The 9,693-nt window shown below is 47.1% G+C and overlaps 1 protein-coding gene across 3 annotated transcripts in view; it reads right to left on the minus strand.

Moving 5' to 3' along the window:
- The window catches only part of ADGRG4 (adhesion G protein-coupled receptor G4), a 55,277-nt gene extending 48,593 nt beyond the window's left edge, over positions 1 to 6,684 (minus strand). The window contains exons 1-3 of one of the 3 annotated variants that reach the window (XM_019492792.1): positions 6,588 to 6,684; positions 4,568 to 4,675; positions 2,021 to 2,132 (exon numbers count right to left, since the gene is read on the minus strand). The gene's annotated coding sequence lies outside the window, so the exon portion shown is untranslated. Of the gene's footprint in view, positions 1 to 1,792; positions 2,133 to 4,567; positions 4,676 to 6,587 lie in introns of all 3 variants that reach the window. The other 2 variants (XM_019492790.1, XM_019492791.1) reach the window with 2 other exon arrangements.
- Between the last annotated feature and the right edge of the window lie 3,009 nt (positions 6,685 to 9,693).

Genomic DNA, 9,693 nt, shown 5'->3' on the forward strand with positions numbered 1-9,693 from the left:
TAGGCTGGCATTTTTACAGGTCCCTCAGAGGCTTAGGCACCCAGTTGCCATGAAACTGCAGCATTCTCTTAGGTTCATTTGCAAATCCCAGCCAAAATGTCTAAATTTTTAAGGTTATTGATAATGCTGTACCCCCTATACATGTCATGTGCCCAGAAGACATCTAGAATACAGTTTCTTGTCAAAATGCAAATGCATTTTTTCACTTAGATCAGTGGTTTTCAACCTTTTTCCATTTGCAGACCCCTTTGGAAATTTCAAATGGATATGCAGACCCTCTGAACTGTAAGTGTGGGTATTCATATACTTTTGATTGATCGTAGTCATCTTTTGCAGACTCCTTAGACATCATCTCCAACCCCCATGGGTCTGCAGACCACATGTTGAAAACCACTGACTTAGATCATTGTTCTTTGATCTGCAACTATTTAAATTGTTATTAGCAAATAAATTGTGTTACCAAAAAGACACATTCCTGGTTCTTCATTTTAAATCTAACCAAGGCTGCCCTAATCAGAGACCTGCTGGCTGATGGGTCCAACGTGTTACATGAACAGATGTGATAAAGTATCCAAGTATTCCTAACAACATTACTGGGTAATTACACCAGCATAAAGTCTAAATTCCTGGTTTGGGTCACATGCACAAATATGCGTCATGCTGGCACCTAAAATCTAGCACCTCTGTCACCAAAGGTGAAGCTCTCGCTTGGGTCTTAGCAGCAGGCTGCTTGTTCCCCCTGTCTGACACACCAGACTAGCAGTATCTGTACCAGCACCATGGCACGTTGTATGTGAGCTGCCCCTGTGGGCCACTGCCCACAGAAAACTCTGTGTTTCTAGACACCAGGAACTTGCCTCTGCTCTTTTCTCAGGCAAAATGTCACTGACTTCAAAAGCGCCAAGCATTTTGGAAGTCAGACCTGTTCTCTAGGTTCCTAAACCAGGACAGAAACATCAGCTAGATGTGAGTCAAGCAAAACCATCTGCGGTTGATGGTTCAAATGTGACTATTTGATTCAACTGTGTGAACACATTTACTTTGGTTTTGGAGAAGTTCAGTTCTGTTTAGTTCTCAGCTAACTCCCCCCTAAACTCAGAGAAGCCTGGTGCACAAGCACATCCACACTGCCCTTTGCCCCCATGACAAAGCTGGCTTAGTTAAAAAAGTGCAAGCTGTGTTAGTTAAAACAGTGCAAGCCCCTGCTTCCTATGGTGCTTTCAAGTTCAGGTTTCTATCCCGGTCCTGAGGCCCTCTGTCAGTTGTTGGCACCTTTTCCATTCACTCCAGTAGGAGTGAAAGGTACTCAGCACCTCCCAAGTGCATTTGTCACATTGCAAGATCAAGCCATAATTAAGAACGTGGCATTTAAACTGACTTGTAAAGTGTGGGCCAGATCCAAGCTAACATAAATATGAGTTGCTCCATTAAAATCAGTTCCTTGGATGGAACTGAATTAGATTGCACCCATTGCAGATCTTATTCTGTATTCTCACCTAGCATTCATTGCAGACAGATCATTAAGAAAACAGCAATTGTCCCTGTACAACCAAGCATGCTACATATAAGATTCAGTTCAATAAACTGAGCTAATAGTAGATGTCAAAGCAGTTAGGGTTAAAAGAATAGATTTGTAAGGTTTAAACTGTAGTTTAAAAGCTTTTACAAAATGCAGGGACTAGAAGATGATGGAATACAAGCATCTTGCGTAAACAGCCATCCTTACACAGTTGAAATGGTTTATATTTGCTTATAAAATATACTCATTGCAAGAGGTATTTCAAAAACTCACCTGGCTGGAAGGCAGCAAATAAAAGTCCAGATAGATTTTGGCCAAACACTGCTTGTGTTTCACTCTCTCAGGCAAGAGTACATTTTGGGGGGCAAGGAGGACGTCCAAAGGGACACCTGGAGGCTTTCAGTGGATCCTTTCATGAAGGGGAAGCTACTTCCCCTTTGCAGTCTCACTCCTGAAGGTGACTGAAACAATACACTGCAGTAACCAGCCTGCCTGGCTCACCTTCTCCTTTATTGCGTTCGTTGCCGGTTGATGACTCTTGCAACACCTTTCATTGACACACCATTAGGTCCTGCCCTGTAGCCCACAGGACGTCACAAGCATGTGTGTCCCTCTGCGGGGAAAATTTGGTGGGAGTGTGAGAGCAAAGTCCAGACCTCCTGTTAGCAAATGTGCAAGTAAAGGCAGACGAGTTGGGGTGGATCTTTTCTGGCTGTTGCAAAAGTGTCAGGAGCACAAGCATTACCTTTAATATCTCTTCAGCAGGTTTCCAGCCTCACCTGTGCATCTCTGTGGGGTCTTCCCATGGACCTCCTTTTCCTTCCAACACCTCCCTCACCAGCCCTTGGTTCTAGAAATGTTTAATTTGGCCACTGGAAAATCCCTGGGCGAGAGGCAGAGAGCCACTGTGGGCAGATAGCAGCGGGTTACTTTAATCTGTAGCCATGCCATGAATGGCTGGGTGTCAGATGCCACACTGAGATTAGCCACATAATTTAGCTCAGGCTGGAGGCTGCTCTTGTCTGCCCTCTTGGCCGACCCAGGGCTTGGCCACTTTTACTTGGGAGTTTTTTTCCTTCTCCCTGGTCAGGATCATTATCTTCCTCCTTCTCTTATCAGGAGTGGGCTTTGGAGAAAGAGAGACTTAGAGCCCTGCAAAGCATCCGAATAGGGCCCACCCGTTTCTCCTGCTGGAGCAGATCCAACACAGAATGCTTTGTCTGTCACTACCCAAAAAAGTCACTCTATGAGTCCTCGCCCCATGGCACCCAAGCAGGAAAGAGAGAGGAGAGAAGGGGCAGGCAAGCTGCCAAAGGGAGCCCAGAACTGCTCCTCACTCCCCACTCTGTGCCACCAGGAGACACAGGGGCTAAGTACAGACAGTCAAAAAGCCAGAGGCTGAATCAATATGGTCTTCGCAGGTTAGTGTAAGCTGCGTAGACTGAACTGATAAGCAAGTGAACAGACATTCACTTTTGATTCTGGAAATGCAGCTGTAGGCTGCAGTGGCCCAGGCCAGAAGTCGGGGGGCGCTAGAGCATGCCTGCCTGCTCAGCTGGAGCAGACAGCTAGGCTAGCTCACCCACCCTGCAAGGGACGGTTTGCAGGGAAGATGCAAAGCATCCTGGGATGTTGGGGGACTGTGAGTTAACTTGAATCTGGACGGGATCTGGGACAGAAGTTCAATAAAATGATTTAACTTAAATCAATTAAGTTTGATACTACATCCATCCAGGTTTATCTCAAACTGGTTTTGACCATTTTAAAAGTGGTTTATGTGCACTAAACTTCCATTGCTTACAGATTTGAACCAGTTTCTGATCACTTATACCAGTTTACAAGTAATTTCTGTCCCTAGCCAGGGTGCAGGGCTAGAGGGACCTGTGGTTTGACCCACTGTAGCAGCGCTGATGTTTTTGCTTTGGTTTCCCCCAAGACCCCCTCACAAACCCACTGCCCTGGTTTCCCCCAGCTGACCCTCTCCCCGCACCAGTAACTCCTCCCCAGACACCCTTCAGCTCCTACCCACTATCAAGAGCCAGTAAACCCTCCCTACCACCCCCACCCCCCCAGTTCCTCCTGCTGCTACTGCTGCTGCTTCTCTGCCTCTGCTTGGGGTAGGGCTCATTGGCCTTCAGCCAAAGTTTCTGTTCTGACACTAATTATTTGAAAGTATAGCTCTAAAGAGCAGGCAGCACTTCCCTTTCCCCTTCTCCTGTTCCACGTTGCTTGTTTTCCTGGTATTTAGTTTAGAGGCAAATTTAATCTGGGAATTCTTTTCATTGAGCTTTGCATTAATATGACAGTACGTGGCCTGGAGTGCCTTAGCCATGTTAATTGTCATGACAAGTCCCACAAGGACTGCTACAATAACCACCAACCTCAGGCTCTCCAGTGTAAAACCAAGTTTGAGAGCAAGATGTTTAAGGAGCATGTGGCAGAAAAAGTTAAACTATGTCGGTGTAACCAAATGCACCTGAGTTCAGCATGGCCACTGCACACAGCCTAGGCTTGGCCTTTTGGGCCCACTAGGACCTCTCACATACACACAACCTCTTAGGGAGTTTTTGCTCTTCTTTCGATATGCGAAGGTTGTTGCTGAGAGGTTGCTATGGAGATTTTTAAGATCTTCCAAACCGCTGCGTGCTGTAATTACTTCTGCAAGCTTGTGTGCTGGGGAGCTCAAATTCTCAAGATGAAGAATGTGGGTGTCTGGCTCTCTAGAGTATTTTGCCACCCATCATTTTATCAAAATGCAAAGATTCACGTGCTCCTAGTCTTAATAGCTGCTTACAATTTCTAATACCCTCTCTCCTGGAACGGCTGTCATCTTCCCCAGCTAACTCCCAGAATCATATTTTGTGTGTTAAATGGGTGATCTTTACAGAATACCTCAGCCCTCCAATATGCATCAGTTCATGGTGTTTGAAGAACATTTATTTCCCAGCTGGTCTCAGATTCCTTGATATTGTGACCATTTACGTTTGAACTCCAAACTCAACTCTGTGTGATTACGACAGTTGTGTGGCATGCGTTCCCTTTGGTTACCTGCTTCTGTCACAATGATTGGGTGGTGAAAGCACAGATGTTGGACAAGCAGCTTGACTCTGATGTTCTCCATGTCTTCTAGCAGACTGATCCATCTTAGCTACACACCTATGCCCAGACACAATGCATCATTAAAACAGAATTAAAGCAGCAAATACCAGTGTATATATGGGCTTTAAATAGAAAGCACTGAGATCATTCAAGTTTGAAATAAACATCTTTAAAGATTTGCTTGAAGGGGCGGGGGGGCGAGATTTGGCTCTAGGTTTCAACCCTAAACTTTAATATTAGTTTGTTGTTTGATATGCATGCTCACATGCCCCTGTAAGCCGCATCCAGACAAGAGCAGACGTGAGGTATGTGGTGGTCTGCAGCACCACACACCGCACACATAGGCACTCCTCATGCTGCTACCTTGCAGTGCAGAGTGGGGGAGGTTTGACCCAGGGGATAGGAACAGACATGACACATAAACCAGTTTAAGTGATCAGAAACTGGTTTAAACCTGTAACAGAACAGATGTTCAGTGCACATAAACCAGTTTCAAAATGGCTGAAAGTGGTTTGAGATAAACCTGACTGAATGTAGTATCAGACTTAACTGATCTGAGTCAAACCGGTTTATGCAATGTCTGTCCCAGACCCCTTGCTGATTTAAGTTAAAGCAGAGTTCCCCAGCATCCCAGATGCTTTGCAGCCTTGAGCAGGGCTCTCTGCTTCAGAGCAGGGCTGGCCCCTCCCCTCTGCTCCCTGGCTGGAGCTCCAGCAGAGACTGTGGGCACAGCAGCATCTATCTGGGTTCCCCCTGCCACCACCACCACCCCCCCACCATTCCCACCACTTGCTGCTCAAGCAAGGATTTCCCCCCTCCCCTCTCCCACAGCATGGACCATACCCAGCATGTGGTACGCTAGCTAATGCTGAGAGGTGTCTGTGTAAGATAGACAGGACAAAGGCAGACAAGACAGTGTTGGCTTAGGGCTTTTTAGACCTAATCAACAGGTAGCTGGTAATGTCCCTCCATTCCTTCCATGGAAAAAGTTGTTTAAAAAGAGCTTGAACTAATGAGAGAGGATTTTGTTTTCTTGATGGGGTGCCTAATGCTGTGCTAGCAACTCCCTGCTGGCTCCCTCGCTGGCCTGGCCACACACCCCCTCAGCTCAGCACTGCAAAAGGGAAGGGAGGGGTGCTCTAGTGCCCTGCCCCAACCCCTGACTTCTAGCCTGAGCCACTGCAGGCACGTGCCTGCATTTCTTCAGTCCAGAAGGAATGTCTGTGTGGTTGCAAACCAGTTCAGCCTAGCCAGGTTAGACTAACCTACAAAGGTTGAAGCAGTTCAGGCTCAGACTTTATGAATGTCTGTCCTTAGTCCGGGAGATCCCAGGGTCCAAAAAACTCATGCCAAGAAAAAGTGGGGTAGCACATGTGGTGGCCACCCAGAACCAGAGCCTGGCCAACTGGGAGGCCTCCAGGACTCCAGATAAGACTTCTGGGGTCAGCACAGTTGCTGGCTGAAGCCTCCCCTACCCCATCCAAGGTAACCTGCCATGCGTTCCCCAGGGACAAGTAGCAGTGGCACAAGGTGTGGCATTGCTTCTTGTCCCTGGGGAAACAAATGTCCACGCTTGTCCGGACACACCCATAATGTCCATACAATGTCTCAGCCCTTTTGCAGATCCCACTGACCTCTTACTCATACAAAGCCACCACCACTGTAGATCAAAAGCTTTCTTACCCTCACATACTGTATGTATCTAGTATGAGCTGATATCTCCCACTGTGAGCCTGAGGTCAGTGGATTTTGCATCAGACCATACCCCCTCTCAACTTATACACTAATATAGAACCGCCACAGAATAATGTCTAAGCCAAATATCCTCCACTCCACACACTTGCTGTAGGGCAGAGGTACGGACGGACCCTAAAAATGATATAATAGTTGCTCGGTATGAAACGTAATGTGCAAAGACAGCAAGTCCATACCCACAGGACCTGAACTGGCTAGGCTGTACATAACGTACCTTCCCACCTTTCCCTTGGGCTCCTCATCCACTTCAACATGTGCTGAAGTACCTTGCTGGGCTGGGGCCCGTCTCCAGAACAAATAGGGTGGATGGAACTTCAGCAGGACTGACCTCTGATTTCTAGCCTTCAAAGGGCTTAATGATTGCAGAAGTAGAGGTTATAAGTAATATATTAGATCATAAAAGGTAATCTTTCAGGTGAGTTATATTGTGATAGATTAGATTAGTTCACCAAAACAAAATATAGAAGGAGAGGCAAGAGGAAAAGATTGACATTTTTACAGAGGAAAATGCTTTTCCAATTCCTGAAGCCTGTAAAAAAATCAAAATACATTCTGCAGCCCCTTGGTATTTGTTTCATACAAGCTATGAGGGGGCAAATCATTTTCTGTTGAAAGTGTGAAATTTTCAGCCACCTTCTAACTTTGAACAGAGTAAATCTATTGCTCTATGGATGTTTGGATCCTGGAATAGTGGATTGTGGAAATGTGGAAGGAATTCAGGCAAATCATTTCAAACTGCCAGGTATTTAAGCATTATTTGTTTAAGAATTTAAGCAATGAGAGTTTTTTGCATCCTTCTGATGCCAGTGCAGCTGGATTTTAGCATGTCAGACTAATGCACCCTTAGGTACCAAGGAAAAATAATGCCGTGACTAATTCCCATGGTTACATCTCTCCTCCCTGAAACTTCTTGTCCCTGCTTGTATGCCGTATGTGGTCCAGACTCAAGTCTCAACACCACATTTATCTGGTGACAGCACATGCTGTACTGTAGAGCTAAACAGGGACAGTGATGGCAGTTGAAAGTGAGAAACGTTATTCCCCAATGCATTCATGGCATGTGTAGCAAAAGTGAGTTTTCAATGCTGTGACCAGAAAGATCTTGGCTGCTTCGTTTTGTATTTACAGTGAACAGCTACGGTGTTTTGACACAGTTCCCTGCACGTGCCTTTTGAACGTGTCTCTTTGGTGTGGGCAGACAGGCAAATTGCACCAGGTTAGGAGGAAGGGGGTACACTGCATGCCAGCTGCTCCTCAGGAACCTTTTCATGTGTCTACTCCAGGGGTGGCCAACCTGCAGCACCCATGCTAAAAGTGGTACGGGCAGCCTTTGTGTGTGGCTCATGGCAGACTGGGGAGGGGACAGGCAGCACAGTGGTAGATGGGGCTGGGAGCAGATGGCAGAGCAGCAGAGCAGGCAGGGAGCACAGGGCAGGAAGCAAAAGGCAGAGCAGAAGCTTGATTAGAGAATGCAGAGCAGAGAGCATAAAGAAGAGCAGCAGATTACGGAGGAGAAAAGCATCAGAGGGCACTCAGGGAGGCTGTAGGGCTAATTTGTGGCACATCTGCCAGAAAGGTTGCCTCTGCTCGGCTCTACCCTGTCCCACAATACTGGGAATGAATCCTACATTTGCAGTTTACCCCTGAAAGAATCAATGCTGAATGACTGCAGTTCAGCTTCTGCTTACTGTGGGAAAGAGATGACACATGGGGCAGTTGTTGCAGAACGGTGAATATGCAGCAAGTGCTCTTCCCCATTTCACTTGACATCATTTGTTCATCCCTGGGATGCATGTTACCTTCCTTCAGTTATCCGGTCTGGATCTGGTCTCCTGAGCTATGACTGGCAGAAGTTTCATTCTAGTAGCACTTTAATCATTGCAAAAACAAAGTGGTTTTTTTCCCTTTAAGTTCTCTGCGAATACATGCGAATGCATGTCACAGAAAGCCACTCTAGATCTGGCATCACTTTTGCACCTACACTTTAAGCTATATGGGTCAGGATTGTGGTTCTGCGCATCCCATAAATCCCATAAATCTCCTCTCACAACCCTCAGCCGGTGCATGGGCCCTAGGGGACTCTACCCAGCTAGCTCAGCTTAGAGCTACCCCTGGGCTGCTCTAGACTGCATCTGGAGAGATAATCAGGGAGCCTTTCTCGTTATGCCCAGCCCATACAGGCTTGATCAGTAAGCTCTGCCTGTGTGAGCCACTTCAGCATCAATGCTGCCAGTCCCAGTTGAAATAACAGTCTCTGACTTCAGGATTAGCTTACAGTGAGGGATCTCATGGCTGTTTTGATGGCCTTGACCCAGGGGCAGGAGGATGCTAGGAGGCCGTTAGCCTGATTGCTGGGATTGCTGGTGCAGAGAAGCACAGCTGTATATGCCAATGAGTTAGTGAGCTCTTACCGAAAACAGCTATCGCCTAGCAACAGGTTCCCCCCGAGCTAGCTCCAGGTTACAGCTGCAGCGCTCAGACTGCGAAAGGCCTGTACAAAAACCCTGGATTCCCATCACCTGCCTGCCCCTGCACAGCCCTGCATTGCCATGTATCAGCACAGCCCCAGATCCAACTTTAAGCCACTTTGTGGATGCTTTAAGTTGCATGAGCTCACGAAAGCCCCAAGGGGTTCTGGTGGCTGTGGGCACTGCTGGCGTACATGTGTCCTTTCCTCTTCATCCCCACTCTTGCCTGAAGTAAGGAATTGCTCCCAGAGGTGAGCAGCGAGTTCATCCATTCACTGCACCCTCGGGCCTCTTCAACACATCTGACAAGTCCTCCGCACTTTATTGCTTCCTCAGAGACCACTGGCCCTCTGCCCCTTCACCCTGCCTGCTGTAGTCCATCCAGTTTAGATCTGAGATGCATCTCCTGCAATTCATAGTTGGAAAAAAAAATCATGCTCTTCAGGCTGCTGCTGATTTTGATGGACACTGAAGCTGGTCAGCAGAAAACGCACATCGGGAGGTGGAAATGGCTTGTGCTGGACAACTGTTGGACCATCACAGCTGATGAAGATGACGGCCAAACCCTATTCCACCTATCACGTGTCTCAAGCACCTAATGGGACTCTATTCTACCCACTTCGCATTTCTGAAAAACTATTCCTCTCAAACAAGGGTGGGTCCTCCTCCTCTTTGCTGCTCATTTGTGACTCAAACATAAGGGGGAGATGACAGTTACTGCAGAAGCAGATGCCTTAATGGATTTTCAGGGACTTAAGCAGAATAGGATAAAATCACATTGAGGTACCGCAGTCCAGTTAAGATGTCCAGTAGCAGAATCTGACCCTAGGTCCTCAGCTCCCCCCTGCAGCT

The sequence above is a fragment of the Alligator mississippiensis genome, chromosome 8 (genome assembly GCF_030867095.1).
Source record: "Alligator mississippiensis isolate rAllMis1 chromosome 8, rAllMis1, whole genome shotgun sequence".
Lineage (NCBI taxonomy): Eukaryota > Metazoa > Chordata > Crocodylia > Alligatoridae > Alligator > Alligator mississippiensis.